Source organism: Ambystoma mexicanum, chromosome 3q, assembly GCF_040938575.1.
Source record: "Ambystoma mexicanum isolate Mex_15411 chromosome 3q, UKY_AmexF1_1, whole genome shotgun sequence".
Classification (NCBI taxonomy): domain Eukaryota; kingdom Metazoa; phylum Chordata; class Amphibia; order Caudata; family Ambystomatidae; genus Ambystoma; species Ambystoma mexicanum.
In genome coordinates, this window is record NC_090926.1 from 690,875,813 (window position 1) to 690,899,286 (window position 23,474).

Below are 23,474 nucleotides of genomic sequence, written 5' to 3' on the forward strand. Positions count from 1 at the left end.
TGATTTGGTTACTTTTGGACTGCCAGCACGCATGGCTCGGACGTGGTCGCGGGTAGGGATGCCGATCATAATGATCAGCAGGCAGCGCCAAAGTATCCGTTGTGCCGGTTGGCGCTTTGGAGCGCTTCGACTGTACTGCCGAAGCAGAACAGTGGGTTGTGTGCTTTGTGTGGGGATCGGGTGCGTCCCCGTCGCCGGGATGTAACGTCCCCATGGCAGGGCTCTCGCTGTGCCTATCGGGGACGGACGCTGCGGAGCAAAAACTCGCCGCCGTTAGGTCAATGGCTTCGAAGCAGAGCCTTGGTCATTGCTAACCTCTTCGTCACACTCGGCGGATGTGACGGCGGAGGAGTTACTCTCGGCCTAGGACATACCGTAGGCCACCCAGCTCTTAACTTCGCTCTTTCATAGTCTTGGGACGAAGGAGCTTACAAGCCACACATGACGCCTCGTTGTGGTGGATCGGAAGGCAATTGTTGCACAGACATTGCTGGTCTTTCCACGGATATTTAGCCTTACAGGAAGTACAAAATCTAAAGTAAGTCCTGTCCATAGTGCAGGATTGTGATAGCGATGACAAAACCAAGGGAACAAAGAGAGGGGGAAAAGGAAAGGCATTCTTGAAAAGAATATGACCACCCCGGCCCCACTCTCCCTACTGTACAGGCTGGCCAGAACCCCCAGCCACGTGGTCGGCAGCACCGACCGGATCAACAGCCTTCTAAATTCTGTAGTCAGCAATCTTCGGCTGTGTTGTACAGGAATCAGCCACCGAAGGGAGTGACAATAAGAAAAAACGACTGATGGTCGAGAAATATAACCACGCAATATTTATGAAGAACTCAGCATTAGGGCGACCAGATAGCTGGGTGGAAAAAAACAATCTGAGGGATCTCGACGCGTGAGGGATTTTGGGTACACTATACGTCACGTTGGGGATAGTGTTACAGGCACGCTCATGTCGACGTCCCCTTTCGATTCTCGAAAGACAAGATGCAATACTCTGTGGTTACCACTGGATGTCTGACTATATGCACAGCATGTGATTCTAAGCAGATTAACAAGCTTCAGAAAGTATGTTTTCAGAGGCCCCAGGGGCGAGTCTATTTGTAGTGAGATCTTGTCCCACTTGTGGCAATTATAACTCGCCAGGAGCGTTGCGTTGTTGGCCATCCTTAGTTAGCAGCCGAGGAAGCTACTTTCCTGCCCAACGTGTAAATCTTTTCGCTCTCCTTCTTAGGAGGGGCACCAGCAGAGGCTAAAGGTGTGCACACTCTTTACCTTGTGGTAGTCAGAGTCTGGCTTTAGTTGCCCCCTGATGTACAATGGGTGTGATAGGGCTTTTCTAAACATCTCCTCAATGCGAGGGTCGACTGCCCTTGTCAGGTTGAGGGTAAGTAACGAAGGCTGAATGTGACTGGATAGATTAGAGCAGTGTAATGAACTGTGCTGCAGATGTCTTATCCCCAATTAGTAGCCGGTGAGGCACAATCCGATTGTTACATGCAATCTGATTGGCCGTCCCTGGGGCTTTACCCAGCCAATTAGGAGGCTCGGAACAGGGTAATCCCCGCTCCGAACCACCACACGGCTGGAGGCTGCCATCCTCCTCACCCGGGGATTCAGTTAAGTGTTTTCTCCCTCCCCCCACTTACCTTCTATTTGGTCCTTTTTCGGGAGCGAACGTGCTGGAAACACTTCTGTCCCCAGCACGTCTGCTCCCGATCCCAGACAGGCCATCATGGAAAGGGAGAAGGGACTACAAGTAGTCCCTTCTCCCTTTCCATGGCAGCCATTTTCTTCATTTACTATTTTACATTGATTTTGAATGGCCGCCATGGAAAGGGAAAACAGACCCAGTTTTACCTTCCCTGGTGGCCATTTTATTTTTACATTTTTTTTTCTGTTCCGAAATGCTGCAGCGTTTCAAAACACAAAAACAATGCTTTTAGTACCCCGGTCTTGTGGGCCGGGGTACTAATAGCAATAAGCCCCTCGCCACGGGGGTATTACAGAGTCTGGTAAAGCCCTGGGCCTTTGTTAAGGCCCTATTGGCCCCAGGCCTCTACCTGACTCAGTAATGCCCCAGCGGCTCGGGGCTTATTGCTTAAGGATGTCCTCTACAAAGTCTTTGTCAACTTGAGCTTTCAGGTTATCGATTTTAAATTTTCTACAGCTTTTAAAAAGATTATACTGCAGCTGGTTATCCACAGAGGAATCAGCCACGGGTTGGTCAATATGGTCTGGAGATAGGATGATGTATACATCAAGGTCATAATATTGGTCTGCATCCTCTACGTCTCCTTCGTCTGCTATTGAGGCAGGGGCCTGCAAACCTGTAGGGTCAAAATAGTATACGTCGTCAGATATGTTTTGATAGGTAGAGGTACTAGGCTGTGTTACGTCTAGGTGGCGTCTTTTGGCATCGGACTGCTTATTAGCTGCTTTGTCTTGAGTGGGTCCCTGTAGGCTGGCAATTTGATCAGGGTATTGATCAAAACAGTTAACAAAGCTAGACATTCTCCTCGTTACTCTATCAGACTGTTCCGGGGTCCATTGAGTGGAGCTTGGTAACACTGTGGGAACAGGGGTAGGGAAAGGCTCAGGTGCACGTGCCGTTGAGACGGTGAGTCGCCGTAGTCGCGAATGGTCTTGTCTTCGAAAGCCATCGTCTGAGATCTTGCGGTGTACGGCCATCGAAAGGATAGGAAGAAAGTCTCAATTTTATACTTTGGATAAGTAATGGCATTAGCCAGAAGAAGGAACTCGGCAACTTGCGTCCGACTATGTGTAACGCTCACCTGATTCCCGTAGAGGCGCCGGTCTTGACTGGGCGTATACCGTATCTTCAAAGGTGATGTGTAACACACGGCTGGCTCTTTGGGCTGGACCTCTGTGCACTGTATGTCTGACTCGAAGGGTAAGATGTCTGCAGATAGAAAATATGGGATTAAGGAACTGGGTTATTGAATGTCTCTCTCTTCTTCCCTTTCTCTTCTCCTGTAGAACCCCAAAGGTTAACGCTCTCACCTTAGGTAAGTGAACGCTGTGCTCTCCATCTGCCTCGGGGCAGGGTGCTGTAACCAGTTTCTTCACTGGATAAGGGGAGCAGGCCTCTTGACTTCAGAGGACTGCTGTCCGTCGTTTACTGCACGAACGGTAAGTTTCGAGTAATTCTAATGTCTTTAAAGTCTTTAGTAATGATGTCTCTTGTTTTGCAGGGTTCCGGCGATGGCGGATGACGGGCTGAAGTGAGTTGAAGATGGAGCCCGTGTGATGAATAGAAGCGCCTGGAAGCACGTAAGTAAGCGCTTGTTGCCTGCTTCACGATGCGCTCTGTCTTTTTATTTTGCAGGTACAAGTTCGGAGCGGCTGCAGGGTGCCGGAATACCCACTGGGTTAGATGTGGAAAGGAGTAATGGCACATGAGTATTAAAGTTCCCCAATGTCTTTAAACGCACCTTGTTTTGTCTTTCAGATGCGGGATGCAGCGCCGAAGGCCTCCGGAGCGTGCGAAGAGTTGGTAAGCTTTTGTCTTTCAGATGCCGGAATGCAGCGCGAGGCGTTGGTGACAGCCGATGGACCAGGTAAGTGAAGAGCTGTCACTGAAGACCGCAATGCTAACCTGTTCTTTCTTGTCTTTATAGGTGTTGCTGAAGACTGGATTCAGGATGGTAAGCCTTTTTCCTTAGGCCCAGGATCAGATGCAGAAGACACGATGAGCGTTCTGCTGCAGAGGATGCAGAATAACGCAAAGCAAGATTCATCCATCGGGTGTGGTTTAAATAGCCTCCTGTAGTGCTTAGGTGTCTCCTTCCACAGCCACGCCTAGGTAAGAAAAGAGTTCCTGCTTTCCAGAAGAGTTCCAGTGTTCTGAATCTAGGGAGTGGCTCCTGCCCCACCCAACAGGAAAAGTAGTTACAAACAGAAGAGGATCAGAGGCTCAACTGGCAGGCAAGTAAGCAGCATGGTCTGCTGCAGGTAAGTCCACCCAAGCATTATGAGCCCGGCGCTTCCAGCGCTGGGACTGGGCATATTTATGAGCCTGGTGCCACTGGCGCCAGGACTGGGTCCAAAAGGTCCCAATTGGGACTGGTTGGCACTCGGAACCTGGGTTATGGATCTGCTTCCAAGGGAGTTGGGAAAACCCTGACCTTTTGGAAGCAGAGATCATGACACTATGATGGTGGAAAAAAACAATCTGAGGGACCTCGACGTGTGAAGGACCATGGGTACAAGAGACATCACACTAGGTATAGTATTACCGGCACGCCCTGTCGACGTCCCTTTGAGTTTCATAAAAAATGTAATACTCCGTGGCTACCACTAGATGTCGGCCTATTCATAGCATGTGATCTAAGCAGATCTACAAGCCTCAAAAATATATGGGATACATTATTCACCGTAATCGTATTTCTGATGCTTGTATCTGCTTAGATTAGCTATGCACAGGCCGACATCTAGTGGAAGCTGCAGAGTATTAGTTGTTTTCGAAACTCAAGAAGGGGTGCCGACAGGGTGTGCCAGTAATACTATTCCTAGTGTGACGTCTACTGTACCCATTGTCTTTCATGTGTCGAGGTCCCTCAGATTGTTTTGTTTCTGACAGGAGGTAGCATGAAGTGTAGCGTGAGTACAGGTGTATCCAAGCAGATGAATATCAGAGAAAGCTCATATAAACAACTATGCCCTTCCATTCCAAGAGGAGGAAGGGTGGGCGCATGTGAATCTAAGCAGATACAAGCATCAGAAATATGATTACGGTGAGTAATGTATCCCTTCTGAGGCTTGTGAAATCTGATTAGATCACATGCTGTGCATAGATTAGCGAGCAGTGTTAGGAGAAGGGGGTGGGTTGTGAGAAGGTAGAGCAGCAAATGGATGTTTTAGAACCGCTTGTCCCACCCGTGTATCTGCTTTGGAATGAGTGTCAATGCAGTAGTGCTGAGTGAAAATGTGTACTAAGCTCCGATTAAGCTGCTTTGCAAATGGTATCCAGCGGGACATTTGCGATAAAACCGAAATTAGCTCCTGTACTCCTTGTGGGTGAGCTCTTGCTGTGAAAGGCAGTGTCTTACTTGATAATGAGTAACAGAGCTGTATACATCTGACTATCCATCTGGAGATGGCATTCTTGGAAATGCGGTCTCCTTCTCTGCCTGGTGCTACGGAGACAAACAATTGTTCTTTTTTCCTGAGCAGTCTGGTCTCGTTTACATAGTAAAGGACCGCCTTCCTTACATCTAGTGTATGGAGTTTTTCCTCAGCTGAGCTTGTTGGGTTCTGGAAGAAGGCCGGTAGCTCAATGAATTGGTTTACGGGAAATTTGGAAATTAATTTAGATGAAAACCTAGGGTGAGTTTGTAAAACCAATGTATTCTTGTGGATGACAAAGAAAGGGCCCTGCACTGACAATGCTTGTTCACTAGCTTTTCTTATGGATGTAATAGCCACCAAGAAGGCAGTTTTATATGTTAGGTGTTTAAGACTTGACTTCTGCATAGGCTCAAAGAGAGGTCCCATGAGCTTTGCGAATACTACATTGAGATCCCAGCCTGGCGGTGTGCTTGAAATTAGAGGGGGAAGTTGCTCTACTCCCTCCATGAATGCTTTAATGACGGGAACTTTCCACCACCATACTTTACTCTGAGAGGTGGTGTAAGCTGATAAAGCCGCCAGGTGAACCTTTATAGAGTTAAATACTAACCCTGAGTCTAATAAGTGGAGTATATAGTTTAGAATGTGGGATGGAGTACATTCTACGGGGTTTATCGGTTTAGACTGGCACCAAATTACAAATATCCTCCACTTGTCGAAGTAACAGTGCCTGGTGTTTGGTTTACGCGCCTCCTTGAGGAGATCCATACACCTCTGTGGTAGGTTTAAATGTCCAAACTATGACCTCAGGAGCTATGCAGTTCATTGAGTGAGGTTGAGGGTGAACTGTTATTCCCCTATGATGGGTTAGCAGATTGGTCTGGCACGGGAGTTTGATGGGATTGCACATTGCCAGTTTGTGCAGATGTGGATACCATGGTTGTCTTGCATACATGGATACAACTAGGATGAGCGTCATCTGTTCTCTGTGGATCTTGTTCACCATCCTGCTCATTAGAGGAGTTGGGGGAAAAACGTAAGCACATTTCCCTGACCAGCTCATCCATAGGGCGTTCCCCTGGAGTCTGGTTGGGGGAACCTGGAGGCAAAGTCTGGGCATTGCTTTTTTTCTCTTATAGTGAACAAGTCTAGTATGGGGTAACCCCACTGAGAAGATGTGGTCGACATTTGTGTCTAGTCGCCACTCATATTCCTGTGGTAGGGGATCTCTGCACAGTGAGTCTGCTAGGGTGTTGATTTCCCCTGGAATGTGTTGGGAAGATAAACATCCCCTGTTTGAGTGCGCATGTCCATATTTTTGTGCTAGCTTGGACAGATTTGGAGAATGTGTGCCCCCCCCCCCTGCTTGTTGATGTAGAACATTGCAGTGGTGCTGTCAGCTAGTATCTGTACCTACTGATTTGTCAGCTGTACTTAGAATTCTTGAAGCGCTTGGAATACCGCTTGAAGTTCCAGCAGGTTGATGTGGTTCTGTGCCGTGATGCGAGTCCACAGACCATATTCCTGTGAGATGAAGGTGATGTGCCCCCCACCCGGAGAGTGATGTGTCTGTTGTTACTACCGCTTGCACCGCCGGATCGTGGAAGGGTTTCCCCTTCAACAGATTCTCCTTTTTCCATCAGCAAAGGTCTTATACTAGTGTTGGTGAAACGACCACTAGATCGTCCCACTGACCGCTTGCCTGAGACCACCGTTTCGCCAACCACTCCTGCATGGGGTGCATGTGAGACCAGGTAAATGCAAGATGCCATCATGTCGAGCAAACGCATAGCTTTGCGTACGCTTATCTGGTGACCGGTTTGATAATGGGGTATTTGCAGTAGCATATTTTGGACTCTTTGCTTTGATGGAAAGACTAACCCTTCTTCTGTGTTTATGACAGCTCTTAGGAACTGTTTGGTTTTGTTTGGAACCAGGCTTTATTTTTTCTCGTTTATTGAGAAGGCCAATTGGAAGAGAAGGTTTATAGTTCTTTGGGTATTTTGCCTGCAAATTTGGGGCGACTACCCTGTAATCAGCACGTCCTCCAGGTAGGGGTAACACTAGGATTGCCTCCCTGCGCAGAAACACGCGAAAATGTGGGCTTAACGGGGCAAGCTCAGCAGCGAAATCCCTGCAACGCCCACACGCTAACACATATTCATGGAACTCAACAGGGAAAACCCGTGCACGCCAAAAGACGCGCAAAGCCGGAAACACGTCCGCCACGCGAAAGCAGGCGGAAGCGCCCCCGTGTAGCAAAAAGTGCGTGTAAAACAACAAGCAAGCATATACAGCTACGATGAATGTCCCATTTCTCGCAGCAGTGATCGTGGGACACAGCACCAGGAGGACAGCCATGCCCTGCATTTTCTTACCCAGGACCAGCCTTTTTGGGATGCCTGATGACTAGGTCTATGGCAGGTATAGGTTTCCACCTCATATCATCCTAGACCTGGTCACTTAGCGGGAGGATGACCTCACATCACCCACCCTGTGCTCCCAAGCACTGAGCCCCTTGGAAAAGGTGCTCAATGTCCTGCATTTTTTGGCCACTGGGTCACTTCAGCAGACAACTGCTATAGTTGGGAGCGTCTCACAGGCCAGGATGTCACGCTGCCTACACCAGGTGTTGGCAATCATGACTGCACACCCCTCAGTCCGCAGGCACATATACATGCCCAGAACACCTGCAGAAAGGCTGGGGCGTGGTCCAGGACTTTCACGGGGTGGCACACTTCCCCAAAGTGCTTGGTGCCATTGATTGCACCCATGTGGTCCTACGTCCACCTGGGGCCACTGAGCACATCTATCGCAACTGCAAGCACTGGCATTCCATCAACATGCAGTTTGTATGTGATGCCAAGGGAATCATCACCTCTGTCTATGCAAACTATCCCGGGTCCCCCCCATGACCTTTTCATATTCAGAATGTCAGCCCTACCGCGAGACCTGGAAGCTGGGAGGCATGGCAACACATGGCTCAAAGGAGAGTACAAATGCCTGTGCCCCCACATCCCCAACCACACACACGCCCGCTGCGCATGGGAGGGGGAAAGGTCACGTGGCGAGGCAGCCCGTACCCAGCTTGTGGCTACATTTTTCACCTAATCTCACCCCCCCCTGCAGCTGGAGAGCGCACACAGGCCTGGCACATTCCAGGTGACAATCGATGACAAAGGGACAGTCAACTGTCACAACCTTAACACCCTGAGAATGTGTCTTTGGAATTGCAGCATTGTGTGCATCCCTAGCCACTTAAAACACAATCCCGTGTAACCAAAAGGCACACATGCAAGCTACAGGTTCGACCCCTCATGCAAAATATCACATCCAAATGCTGGTATTTCACGTAAACCTCCCCCAACCCCATGTCATCCACCCCACACACCATGCCATGGCATGCAATGTGAAAACTACAATAAAAATATCAACACACAACAACACAGCTGTCACAAAGTGCACTGTCACAAATGGAAACAGGCCACAGACAATCCCCCTCAGACCTGGACTGTGAAGAAAAGAGTGAGCAAAAATATCCACCTTATACTAAAAGTACGTAAATGCATGCCAACAAAGGTGTCAACACTAAAATCTCGACCTTTCGCTGGCATGCATTTCAGGGAATTCCAAAGAAAAAAGAAAATGCAGGTGCTGCGGGGTTGTCCCCCACAACACCCGGCTCAATACAAAACACAGTGCAGTGAGTGGTGTTTGTGGCCCGGAAACCCCTGCAGCTGCATAAAAAAAAAGCAAAAAAATAAGGTCACCGAATAAAATTTGAGATGTATTAAAATTTAGTTAGTGTCATCCCATTCTACTGATCCACTTTTGGATATCTCTATACCCTTCAGTGTTGAATATATTTCCCATGTGAACGACTCCGTTGTGGACACATCTGCAACAGAAACATATTGCCGATCCCGTGACACATCAGAAGCAAAACCAACACAAGACTACCAATTTACCAGCATAACATATCATGAACACAGGACCCAACAGTGACAATGTCAGACAGTGAGGAAACATCATAGCACAAGTGCCTCATGGTGACATTGCCACCACATGTCCCCCTACCATCATGAGAGTAGCTTTGAGAGGTAAGGGGGGCATGGGACCGCATACAGCATTAAGTGCATCAACAATGTATACAGTCAAGGCAATACATGAAAAATCAAAATGAATTCATGCACAGTCAACAATATACTCACCGAAATGCAGTCCAACCATGCACTGAAGAAACCATCATGAATCCCCACTAGGGGTGTATACACAAGTTGGACTTCAGACGGGCCACAGATTTGACAGAAGTGCAATGCCTCTGTGTAAGTTACTGTCACATGGTGTCATCCTTGCAAGCCCATGGAAAGGGGTAGCAGGAGTGGCATATATGTCCAGACCCTAAGCCAAAAACACGAGACAAGCCTGTATGGGCCCTGCCAGAACACATAGTGGATGCCATCAGATGCCACATAGCATCACACGAACATAAATGCACAATGGACAAAAAATTAAAATGGCCAGAGGGTACCCAGGAGGGAGGAGGAGGAGGGGACCCAGAAGGGTGGAGGTGCAGGGTGCACCTCAACACCCACATGCAATGATGTTGAGACTAAAAAAAAAAACAAATCCTCCATGGGCTCTTGGTCTTCACGGCACGACCTGAGTGAGAGATACGTCGTCATCCCCTGGTTGTACATCAGGAGATGCGCGTAGCACAGGAGCCCGACCACACATAGCCCCAGCAAGTGCCTCGACGGCAGCAAGCATGCAGGCCTGGTGAGCTTGGTTCTGCAGGAATATGGCACGGAGGTCGCCATGCAGCACCTCACAGGTAATACAGAGTTCCTCCAGGCAGGACTCACGTGTAACACGGAGCTCTGCCAGCGAGGCCTCACGTGACAGACGGACCTCCTCCCAGCTTGCATAGAGTTCAGACAAGATGGTGTGTTCCAGCTGCTCCATCCTCTGTTCTGCCCGTATCCCCTGGCTCATAATGAGTGCAGCCAGTATACTTCTGAGGGAGGCGTTATCTTCCCTCAGGGCTTCCCTGTGGGCCTGTCCCTCAGCAGCAATAGCTTAGCGCAGAGCCACCAGTTCAGCCCGGCAGGCCCTGTTGGAGGTGCCGTGCGCAGCCTGAGTGAGCGGCACTTGGACTGCGTTGCCTGCAGCTAGAGATCCACCTGCCTATCAGGGGGGAGAATGGAATCGGCCACACGTTCCATGCCTTGAGCCAACATCTCAATCGCTCCCCCCTGTTGCTGAGCAATGGCATACATGGCCTTCTCCCAACCAGTGTTCCCCGGTGGCACACGGTCACCGCGTTGCTGGACACCACACCTGTTGCGCCCCAGGAGAAGTGGTCCTTGCTGTGCTGGAACTGCCTGTGGCTGCAGGGCTGCATTCCTCAAGTCAATCTGCTGCCCCAGGAACAGGAGCAACTGGTGTCGAGCATTACCCTGCACCCGTAACCAACACAGGCGGACATTCCAACACTGACTTGGCCCTTGAGGGCTCAACCCCCACTGCAGGTGGGGCGGACAGAACAGCATCCATGGTAGAATCACCCACCGTCGACGGCACGGATTGATGAACATCCGATTCAACATCAGAGTCAAAGAGATCCTCAGAGCTATACCCAGAGGCAGGCCTGGACAGGATGGCCTGGAGCACCAATGGATGTTCGCTGCCTACCACCCCACGACCGCCACTGGTGCATGGTTGTTGACCTGAACACTCCACATTGTCTGCCATCTCCTCCTCCTCCTCCTCCTCCTCGTCGTCCTCGTCGTCGTCCTCCTCCTCCTCCTCTTCCGGTGCATCATCACCTGTAACAAAATAAAATAACACATGAGCACACATGTCAGCAGCACATACCACACACATAGACAACACAATATTGAAGGCCAACACATGAGGCAGCCATGTCACACACGACACAAACTCTGGCATGCATGCAGTGGCAATTAAATGGAAGGGGACCCTGAAAGCAGACATGGATGTGTGTCAAATGTGAAACCCACACATGTACTGCATGTTGCATATCACCTGCATCACACACAACCTTCTGGCAGGCATAGATCTTAGCCGAAAATGACAGATGTCAACAAAGAGATGGCATGCAGCATAGCCACAGCACAATTCCCAAATGGCCACAGCAGTAAGTCAAATAGAACTGTCTATGACACATGTAAAATGCATGTCAACATGCACTACAAGAAAATAAATATCAAAAAAGTACACGTGTCACAGGATGCAACAACGCAAGTGCATTGAAATACAGTGAAGGGAAGCACATGGATACATACATGCCAGGTCACTTTCACCACTGTAAGGTCAAGTGCAGTCATGTGCAAAGTGTTGGCACTGCGTTGTAGGGATGCAGTGAAACATCCCACCCCCCCCCAGGCAATGGTAGGAAGGCAGTGCATGGATCTGAAAGGCTGACCAGAGTACTGTGAAGTTGCAGACAGTGTTGGCAGGTGTCAACTGCATCATCTCAGTTAACTGAGACTACAGCAGATGAGGTGGACAGTAAGCAGGACACATGAGGAACCATCACAAGTACATCTATACATGCAGAAGCCACAACACCAGTAGCCTAGAGGCAAGGTGGCTGTAACAGAGGGAGGCCTGTGCTCGACACGGACAAGGACGCCCTGAACATGTGCGTGATGAGGAAGTGACCCTGAGTGAGTATGATATGGATGACCAAATACCATGAGACGGACAAAATACCGGAGATGTCGTACAATGAGTAGGCTGCCACGGAAATGCACATAGTCCATTCCATGAATGAACACTCATGTCCACTCTGAGCCTGCGCCATCTGCATGGTCCAAGTGAGACAGCCTGCATCAAGGACAAAGGAAGTACCCCCCACAGTACAGGTTTGGCTGGGTTGAAGAGGGAAGTGTGCATGTACACAGGAATGGGGAGTAGGCCATTGCAGTAGTCCAACACAGAAATCACCAGTAACATGGAGACAGTGAGCTGCAGGGTGGTGGAGAGGCAAGAATGCATGCCTGTGAGGAGCAGCAGCTTGCAGGGTGACCTCACATAGCCGTCAGTCATGTGACGACATAGGCCGAGTGTTGACTGGAACTACAATACAGGCTATATGCTAACATGTCAGTGAGCTTGAACATGGACAGGAGAGGCCGCCGAGTGACTTGCATGTAAATAGGGAGCATGTGTGCGGATGATGATTGCCCCTGTGTGCAGCATGCAGACTGCATCACTACAAGCACGCATCAGTCAAGCATTGCATGTGTCACACATGGCACTCATGAATACATAGCCAGAACTGGCAGTCAATCACAACACATCACACAAGCAACACACACATGGGCTGGACACACATGTATCAACACTCACCGGACGCTGCACCATAATCCGGCATCTCTCCAACTCCCTGGAGAAGTCCCCAATCGATGAACTCTGCAGCGATTTCCTCGTGTGGAGTGAGTTCATCCTCCTCTGGTGGCCCACTGCCAGTCTCCAGAGTCGGGGAGTAATTAAAGGCCCTCTTGTTTTGCACAGCGTCAGAGGTCAGTCCAACGCTTGTAGCAATCCTGAGCTGTGCGCCTCTCATATCCCATGGCACTGGCACTGACACTATCCGCAATGAACTGCCAGTGGACCCGACGCTGGGCAGGCGTAGTATGGCGGCGTAGTATGGCAACCTGAGCCCACCAGCATATTGCGGTCGTGTGCCGACACGTAGTCCACAAGAAGTCCAGTTCATGTTTATTGAAAGGCTTCTTACTTGTTGTGCCCGAGGCCAGAGCAGTGTCTGGGGTCCCAGCCTCTTGCGCAGAAGCACACTTCCTCCTCTTGGCCGCTTGTGCAGACCTGGAGCGGCTAATGCCGCTCTGGTCAGTAGGGGCAGTGGCAATGGTGGACTGGCCAATGGGAGTAGTAATAGGCATGAGGACAGAAGGACTGGATTGTGTAATTGGCTGCTGGGTGCTGTTGCCAGGACCCAGCGGCACAACTGCCTCAGTACCAAGGGCTGTGACCAAAAGTCCTGGCTGGCAGACTCACTGTCGGGGTGGTGTTGGCGGCATATGCCCCTGAAGTTCCCACCACCTGGCTGCTCGGGTCAGCAGATGTTACCACTGCCCCAGATACGTGTGCCTTGGTCACAGCTACCTTAGGCACAAGTGGCTTGGCCTTCCCCACCTGAAAATCTGCCTAGAAGTCCTCCTGTGCCAAGGCAGCCTGCACTGGCTGACCACGAGCATGGGTAGGTTGCCGCAGCTGCAACTGCAGCTTCCAGTACCTGGTGGCCCATGCCAGCAGATGACACTGGCAGTGGGGTCAGATGTGTGCCAGGGATGACTGATGCAGCAGCATCTCCCCGAGCCGCTGGGGGGGTGTGGAGGGTCTGGGGGGCAGGGAGGGTTGGCATGGCTGCCCCAGTATGTGGCTGGACATCCTGCGGAACACCCTGGCAACGTCCCTTTCCGCGTCCACCTTGGCCTCCCTGGACTCCCTGGCCACCCCGGCCATGTGACCCACCATGCCCAGCCCTGGGAGGTCGCCCAGCTTTGCCACCCTTAACTTTTGGTTTGTTTGTTTTATTTATTTATATAGCGCTCCGGACCCATAGGTAGAAGGGCGCTTAAGGAAGTGGTTACAGGCATGAGATATACATTTACATAGTACAACAATTTACATAATTTACATGGTACAACAATTTACGTATAATACAGGCATGGTTGCGGCTATTAGATATTAGAGAGTGAAGGTAAATTCTACTCTTTATTCAGTAACCAGCCAATAACATGTTTCCTAAAGATTGGAAAAGACTCTAATGCTGAGTGGTAGGGTGTTCCAAAGTTGGGAGGCTAGCACTGTGAAGCTAGCGCCACCTGCTCTTTTTAAGGCAAATCTAGTTAATAACAGGCATTAGGAGTTGGATGATCTGGTGGCGGATTTTAGAGTAAATTTATTAGTGAGATACGGTGGGGCTAGGTGGTTTAAAGCCTTGTAAGTGAGGCAAATGGTTTTGAGGTCGATTTGTTGCTGTATGGAGAGCCAATTACACGCTTTCCTGGTAGTGGAAATGTGCTCACGCCTTGGGATGTTGAGTGCTGGGCGTAGAGCATTATTTTGAAGAACCTGGAGTTTGTTGGTTATGGACTGGTTGGCTCCTAGGTACAGACTATTGCAATAGTCCAGTTTAGACTGAATGAGTGCTCTAGCAAGAGTGAGGTAGCTGTTGGAAGATAGGAAGGGTCTGCTAGCCCTAATTAGCTTACCCGTATAGGCAGTAGCTGAGGCGGTCGTGTTGGTTTGTTTGGTGAGGTTAGTGTTGGCATCAAGGTGGAAGCCTAGGGTTTTCACACTTTTAGCGATGGGGATGGTGTTACCATCTATGATAATGTTCTTGTACTTAGGACTGAGTTTAGACAGGTTGTTAGGGGAGCTGACCAGCAGAAGCTCCGTCTTCTCATCATTCAGGCATAAGCCGTGGGTGGCCATCCATGCAGAACGATGGAGAAGATTTTGTGAATCCGGGTAACGTCCGCATTGTAGTTGCCTGAGATGGTGAGGAGAATCTGGGTGTCATCTGCATAGTTAGTGTAGGTGACACCCAGACAATCCAGTTTGTCGAATAGCGGCTTCATAAATATATTATACAAGGTGGGGGAGACACAGGAGCCTTGTGGGACTCTGCATGTAATGGGGATCGGGTCTGTTGCTGCTGTTGTGGAGAAAACTTGCATGGTTCTATTCGCCAGGAAGGATTGTACCCATGAGGAGTGAGAGGAGGAGAAGTGGGCTGCGATAGATAGGTGATTGCATAGGATTTTGTGATCAACTAAATCGAAGGCCGCTGAGAGGTCTAAGAGAAGTAGGATTGCGGCGTTGTCTTTGTCTTTGATTTTGTCAATCTGGCTTTTGAGGTCAACCAGAGCGGTTTCTGTCCCGTGTTGAGGTCTGAAGCCATACTGACGTATACCTAACAGTTGGTTAGATTCTAGGTACTCCTGAATCTGGATGTAGGTGACTCTGTCCAGGATTTTGTAACAGGAAAGGGACACTGGCGATGGGTCTATAATTAGTTGGTATGGCTGGGTCTAGGGATTGTTTTTTTAAGAGAGGGAGAACCCAGGATTGATTTAGGTTGCTGGGGACAGAGTTATTAGCAAATGAAAGGTTAATTAGCTTGGTGATAAAAGGGGAGAGGTCTCTGGCTGCGTCTTTTATTATCTGGGCAGGACAGCGGTCCCCTTTACAGTTAGATGGTTTTAAGGATGTGATGATTTTTTGGACTTCTAAGATAGTTACTTTCTTAAAGGTGAAGGCTATATTAGCTTTGATAGGTGTTGGTGAGCTTAGGTTTGGGTTAGTGGTCTTGTTGCTGAAGAGTTGTTGACGTTTGTCCTCAATTTTGGTTTGGAGTCCTATGATTTTATTGTTGAGGGAGTTCTGGATGCTGGTGCACCAAGGTTTATCTTTTGAACAGGTGTCTGGAGGTGGATTGGGGTTTTCTAGCTCCTTTAGTATTTTAAATAGTTCTTTGGTGGAAGAACCTGCCTGATCTATCCGAACGTTGTAGGCATCTTTTTTAGTGCGAATTATCTCATTTTTGTATAGCGCAGAGATGTTCTTGAGATTGGATTTGTTTTCAGATGAGGGGTTAGTTTTCCATAGGAGTTCTGATTTGGCTTTCTTTTTCCTAAGTAGTTTAAGTTCGGGGGTGTACCACGAATTCAAGTGGCTTATTGGCTTGCTTTTACGTAGTTTCAGAGGGGCAATGGTATCGATGGCAGTGGCCATGGAGTTGTTGAAGGTGTCAACTAGTAGGTTTAGATCAGCATTGACCGGTAGAGCGTTAAGGGTGGGTAGGACCAAGGGTAATAGGGCTTTGGCGGTGATGTTGCGCTTGTTTCTGGTTGGGCAGGCTGGTGCCATGGGGCGCTTTGTAGGAATGGCATGGTTGATGTGAATTTCGAGAGGGATAAGGTAATGATCCGTCCATGTGAGATGTTGGGGGTCCTTACAAGTGGTGTTGCAGTTAAGAGTTGCTACCCAGTCGATAATTCTACCTTCCTGGTGAGTCGGTGAAATACTGAGTTGAGTGAATCCATGCTCAGTTAGGGCGTTTGCTAAGGATGTGGCTGGTGTGTTCTTGGGGTCGTTGTAACCAAGATTGAAGTCACTGAGGATAATAGTTTGTGCTAGTGGCTTGGAATTTTCAGTGATGAGCGCCATGATGTCTCCTTCGAAGGCTCCAGGAGGGCCTGGGGGTCTATATATAAGGTGGAGTGTGATCGTGCTTGAGGGGGAGGTTTGTAACTTGACTGAGTAGCTCACAGGATTTAAATGATAGGGTGGAGACTAGTCTACAGCCTAGTAGTGATTTAGATATGTTTGCTACGCCTCCTCCCTTACCATTAGGTCTGTCAGCTCTGAGGATGGAGTAATTGACAGGAATGGCTAACGATAAATGTGGTCCTGATGCCTCGTGTAGCCATGTTTCCGTTAAGGCAAGGAAGTCGAGATCATTGATTAGAATGGTGTCTGCAATTTCTGTGGGGTGTGTGGCCAGGAATCTGACATTGAGAAAGGCTCCTTTTAGGGGGAGTGGTTCAGGCTTATTGGGGGTCTTTAAGTTCTTCTTAGTTTTGGTGTTGAGTTTGGCAGGGTGGTTGCTATATGTATAGGGGAGCCTAGTGCCTAGTCTGTTGTTGCGGGCTATGATGTCCAGGTTGGTTGAGCGTAGGGGTTCTGGAGATTTCGGTGTGGGGGGCACAGTGTGGCATGGAGCTCTGAGTCTACTGTGATTGGGAGTTTTGTTAGAGATAGTATTGGCTAGGGAGCAGTGTCTACGGAGGAGGTATGGTGAGAGTAGTGGTTAGGTGAAAAGGTGGCTAGGAGGGTAGGAAGGGCATGGGGCAAGGGATCGGGTAGTGCCTGGGGCAACCAAACTTGGCTAGGCCATCGTTGACGGTTATGAAGTTGTTGCCGCTACAGGGTACATTGTCCAGCATGATGCAGAAGGGGAACATGGTGAGAGTAAGCCAGGTGATCATGGTCTGGGCGCAGGGTTGCACAATGCACTTCGGGTACACTCTAGGCTGGGTTGCAGTGGGGCAATGCCTAGATTGGAGAATACACTCTAAGGTTAAGTGCCGTGAGGCAATGGCTAGGCGTACATGCTAAGCAGGCGTGGGCAGGCACATAGAGACACAGCAGTAAGTACAATGACAAATATGGTAGGCAAAAAACGGGCTAATAAGGACTTTCCCTATCAGTGGGGCATGAGTCACGTATACAGCAGTGTTGGTACACATAAGATGCAGAAGAGGTTAAATTAAGATGCTAGGTGCTAGGTCAGTAATGCAAGATAGTAGGCTGATTCACACTATAGTAACACTTCTAAAAATAGCATATTATTCAGTAGCAGACAACACAAGTCTGACACAGTATCATGTGCCATGAGTGGATCAGATATAATGCAAAGTGTAGTCTAATTTGATACTGAACAAATAATTCATGCACATACATACAACCTCGTTTTGGTTTAGGCTGGGCTACTGGATGGCAGATCAAGGGTGGTCATACAGATGGGATTGAGCATTAGTCTGGGATCTGTGGCGCGCACACACACACAAGTCGTAGTGAGGATTTCTGCAAGCTGGTGACAGTGTGCAGGCAATAAAAGGTACAGCAGAAAATCCAAACAACAGGTCATGCGGCAAGCTCATGAGACACAGCGTTATGGGCATTAAGTCTATTCCGGAAAGTGAGGTAGCGGGTGCGTGCGTTGCGAGCCCTCGTGCGGGCTAAGAGTAAAGTTACCTTGCCTGTGTTGACGAGGCAGGATGACGGTGATGAGAGGCTGACTTACAGCGTTTCTGCGCCGATGCGCCTGGCTGCGCTCGGTCAGCTCAGTCAGGATCTGAGCCTTTTCCGAGAGCCTTCTCCCGAAAGGCCGGCTCTCGCCTACCAGCAATCCGATTGGCTGTTTAGTCGTGAACGGAGCCAATCGGGGGCTACAAGTTGCAGCTTAGGCAGGGTGAGGAGGTAGTAGCCCTGGCGTTGGCCATCTTGGAAGGGCTTGTGGCCTCGTGGCTACCAATGGTGGCAATGGCATCTAGTGGTTGCTGCTGGGCACATCTCAATTCCAGATGGACAGTGCCTGGGTAGATCCTGGTGCAATTTCAAGTCGTGGAGCACCGACAAAATATATACGGATTTCGGCAATTTATTTTAGTGGCTTCCCAACCATGGCACAGATGGACTATTGCCAATGGGAGGTGCACATAACAATTGTCCTGGGCAATTGGAGTGAAGGGGGCAGGGTACGTGATGTTAGACGCACCCCTGTGCTCCTGCAAGGCTGTACGTGACCCCTGGTGAATATAGACGTGTCACGCAACGCTCAGGCAAATGATAATAATCGTGCATGCAACCCCCGGTAGCCCACGTGCGTGGAATAAACCTCCCGCAGTACGCTGTGGCATCCAGGGACACAAAAAAGTATGTGTGGAACACGCAGTCTACTCTGACCTCGAAAACGGAGTACGGGACACACAGGGGGAACCACAGTTGGAAAAAAAGCATGCGCAACTCACCGTCTGCCTTGCATGGAAAAGCATATACAGCGAACTGCTCTGCCGCACCCACCTTTAACCCCTGGCGAAGGCAAAACCCGTGTGCGCGTCACATCACTTACGCGCTTAGGGCCTTTCCTTGAATTTCACGCTAACATGCTGTTTTTTCACTTGCGGAGTCACTCTGCAACAAGCTGGCCATGTGACTACACACGGAAGACCACGCTCCTGCCCAGAAGGCCATTTACCTGCCCCCCCAAAGCACCGAGCAGCCTCCTACGAACCATCTGCTGCTGCCATCTGCTGCTGACATCCTGCCTGCTGACAGCCTGCCCTGCTATTTGGTGCCTGCACAGAAGACATTTCCAGAGGTCCTGTTGCTGCAACCACCTCTGCTGGGACAGAAGACTCCCGACTGCTGTACCATTGCTCCAAAGCCCAGTCCCAGGACCCAGTTACCCACCCACACCTGTCTCAGGGGTTGCCATGTCGGTCCAAGCAACATCTGGGGCTAGTGGCAACCTCCAGTCAAAGAGGCAGAGGGCTGCCAGCTTCAGTGCCAATGAAGTTGGCATCCTGGTGGAGCAAGTCCTGGGGCATTATGATGCCCTCTTCTGGACATCCGCCTCGACAAGGAAGGACGGTGAAGGATCTGGTCGGACATTGTGGATGCCATCAACGCGGTGGGGTTGGCATCCCGCGACTACCAACGCGTCTGGAAGCGCTGGGAGGACTTCAGGTCCAGGACCCACAGGACCATTGAGCAACATACAGATGCGGGTCCTGGAGTGCACAAACCCAGCGCTTCACCACCAGGTCATCGATTTCCTGACCCGAGTGGTAAGTGTCCATGTTTTCTTGTCCAGCGTGTGTACTGCATGTTGAGGTGTGTGCGTCACCCATATGTCTGGCATGCCCCATGTATGTATGTCTGTCTGTGTGTGTGCAGGGACCTGACTGTGCTGCATGTGAGTCCAGTCAAGCGTGTTCCACATCAATGGTGTCTGTGTTGCAATGCATGATGAGCATCAGCATGTGATGACACACATGTCTGCATGCCTCTGTGTGTACTTGCCCATGTTTGTGGTGTGATACATGGATGCTTATGTCTCCTTCATGGACGTGCACAGTGTACATGTGCATGTGTCTGAGTGGTGTGTGTGACTGGGAATCGCCATGGATGCATGACAAATGGCCATCTCGAAGCCTGATTGACTGATGTGGCAGTTGCCAATGTGTGCTCTGTGACAGGAGGTAGGCATGGCCAGATGCATGACTGTCCAGTGGGGTGTGTGTGCATGTGAACGGCATGTCCCATGATGCATGTGACGTTCAGCCCCCCTTCTGATGTTCCAACAGTGCCTTGGACATGGATGCAAAGGTCTGTTGCACGTGCCATGCTTGTTTGTGCATGTGTGTTGCTTGCACTGATCTATGTGTTGTGGACGATGATGTTGGTTGTGACATTTGACAGTGTCACTCATGTGCATTTGATTTGTGTCTAGCAGACCACTGTACAGTACGCAGCTGTTGAGGGGATGCCCAATAAATAGAGGTTGGAAGCGGGCTCCTCGGCAGCGGAAGGGGCAGGTGAGACCCCACAAGGGCAGGACAGTGCGGAAGACGATGCAGAGGCATCTAGGTCGGTGGTGGTTGAGGAGGAGGAGGCCGCAACATACTCACATGGGGCCTGGAGGGGGTGATGCCCCCCGGTGCAATGGGTTATCTCAGACTGCAATACAGTTGTTAGGACAGTTTTTCTGAAATACAACCATTGCCTTCATCAAAACCATACAACTGAGACAGTACAAGACTCCACTCTTAGTATAGTACAAGGCCGTACCACCTGAGGTCAGGGTAGCGTAGAAAGAGCAGCCGTGCTCATCTTATATGGGAGAAAGGGCTGTAGAAACAGTACAAAGAAATTGTAATACAAATAGTCTCCTGTCAGGACCTGCATGAAATTACCTCCCGCTTCATTCATACAATATTTGCCAAACATTGATTTATCGTCTCTTGTTTGCAAAAGTCTTTCAATATTCACTCTCCTGCTTTGGGTCTCCGGCTCTTTCACCAGACCATTCAAATATAAGTTATGCTTCTTTATGGATGGGTTCAATGACCCCGGTCACAGTGTAACTAACATTAACGTTACTTTCTCTATTGGATTTGTTTTGTGTCTCTTGCTTCGTTTTCATAACACGGCATACACTTCTAGGTTACCCGGTAACCCATCTGTCTTCCCTGGGCTTACTGGGTACTCTAAACTGTTCGAGCTTCTCGGCTTTGCTTCGCTTCAGGTTGTTGAGTCGGTGTGCGTCCGGTTAGCCGCTGAGCCTTGGCGTTCACAAATTTTGCTGTGTGCGATCTCTGGTGCCTCGCGATCTCATTCAGTGGGCTTACTGCAGCACGGTTTCTCCCCGCTTTGAGATTCGCCATCTCCCAGCTTCCCAAGGCCAGCTTCTCATCAGTATCCGGATCAGCGTTCAAGGCCAACAGACCACACAGCCTCTGCACTTCCTTGCTTTGATTGTCAGCTTTGACAGATTTAAATCTCCCAGCGTTTCCGAACAATTTCTTTTGACTAGACCGTAGCGTTGGTTTTCCAGTCTTCGTCTTCTTTACTGGTCCCTGCCTCTTCCTCTTATCAGTTGCTGGTACATTACTTCTTGGAACATATTAGGGAAGGCCTGAAGTGGAAGTGGTTGGGGAAGAGTATCACAATAGGCTATGAGGGCCTCAGGAAAGGAAGGAACATCCCTGCCTGAAATGGAAGTGGGGGTGCGGGGGAGGTAGTATGTGACCTCCTCCAATGATGAATCATCCCCCCCAGAGGGTCACCTCCCTCAAGTCGCCGCCCTCAGGATCAAGATCCGGTAGCGGCTGCCGTCCCCTGGCCACATGGGGAGAGGCTACCTCAGGGCAAGGAGTGAGGATACCATCAGATTCATCACATGGTACATAGAGCAAATTCCTACTAGTTTTGATACAGTTTCTGCCTACTTCTCTTTTGGTATTGGTGCATCTGGAGCAGATTCTTGTGCATGCAAAGATGAAGCGCAGTCTGCCCATGCATGGGAGACTTTGTTCTTCTGACTGCTGTGAATGGTTTACTAAATGCTTAAGACTTTTTATTTATTTCCAGGATCTCTTCAATGAGATACACATTTGTTTGCACGTGCTGAATTTAGGACCGTTTTTTCCATTGGCTGTCCTAGGCATTAATCCCCTTGTTAAATGATCAGGACTGGTTTATAGGGGGAATGAACTCTGCAGCACATATTTCTGCAGGGATTCAGTTAAGAAAAATACCTATGGGGTGTTGGTTTCGCACCATGCTACAGAAAGGATTAGTCTAGGTTAACAACTGGTCTATAGCACAAAGGACAGATTACAGTTGTATGCATGGGTTTGAATCCAGTTTTTCAGTTATCTGTTGATACATTTATCTTTTCTCCTTGTTGCAGGATTGGTAAGATCTTACCAGATCAATCTTTTTAATAGTCTCTCTGGAGGTGGTGTCTTCCTGTAGTAGCCCACTCCTCAGTTTAACGAAGGTGATATAAATGCAATACATGTTTTGTTTATGGCACCTACAGGTGTCATTTTGGCAGTCTATCTAGTGTTGTGGTACTGTAATTATAATTGTTCTTTTATAACGTGCTTAATAATAGAGATTGGTTCCTAAGCGCAGAATCGGGATTCAAACCTGTGTTGAGCTGCTTTGTCTTGTTTTCAAGACGAACACATAGCCCCAAGCTACCCCCCCTGCCACTATTACTGCTGCACATACTTGCCTCTCGCATCTTACATTTCCTTTTCGAACAATCAAATTCCAATACACCCTGGGTTGTTGTAAGTTGTTTCTGCTTCATGCAGTGGCCATTTCAGTTCTTGTTCCATTGCACCATCAACATATACAAGACAAATCTCTGGACCATTAAGACACGGTGGTCTTTGCAATGTTAGGAGGATTTGTACGATTGGTCAATGTACTTTTGTCTTTTCTGGGATTGTTCAGGAGGTCGGCAGATGTATACCGCCCAGATTTTTGAACCCAATGGCCAAGCAAGACCATAATCCTTAGATGATCATAATTAAAGGATTCATTTATTTAAAAAAAGGATGTGTCTACAAGAGGAACACAATATAGAAAGTTAATTTAAAAGATATTGAAATATATAAATAAATTGAATGAGATGGTAGTATTTCATTAATAACACATTGGAGAAGATACAGGAGCAGGCACCACCATTAATTAGTACTTCATTATTGTAAATCCAAGCAGTTGATTTCCAGTTGTCTGCATGCAGCACAAACCGTTCGATGATCCTATATTTGCTGGAATAGCACACAGGCTAAAATACCTAGCTGCTCAATATTCAATTAAGATTTATTTGCATGTGTGTTGGTCATTTTGGAAACCATTTTGAATTTAATTCTTTGATTTGTGAATAGATAGTCCTAACATGTCAGAATTGGGCTGACAAAGTTCTGTTGAGCAATCACGTACAATCCTTTAAAGGGCTTGTACACATGAACAACAATGTAAAAGGCAGTTCTAGAAAAAGTACAGACCTCACATAAAGGGCGATCATTTAAAGGGGAGTATTGTTAGGCAGATAAGAATTTCCAGTAATCCCAAAATCAAGACCTTTAACTAAGGCTTATTTGACTTCCTCCAAACTAAGAAGGAAGTCATATCCTTAACTATATCATTGCATGAAACTTTTAGCTACTTTATAATATCATTACTCTGGTAGGATTAAATAGTCAGTGGAATGAAAAGATCCAGCAAGTAGCATT

General features: G+C 48.8%; 1 protein-coding gene across 2 annotated transcripts in view; it reads right to left on the reverse strand.

Annotated features, from left to right (window-relative positions):
- NARF (nuclear prelamin A recognition factor) overlaps window positions 1-23,474 on the reverse strand; it is a 527,845-nt gene that overhangs the window by 268,727 nt on the left and 235,644 nt on the right. The gene's annotated exons all lie outside the window — the stretch shown is intronic.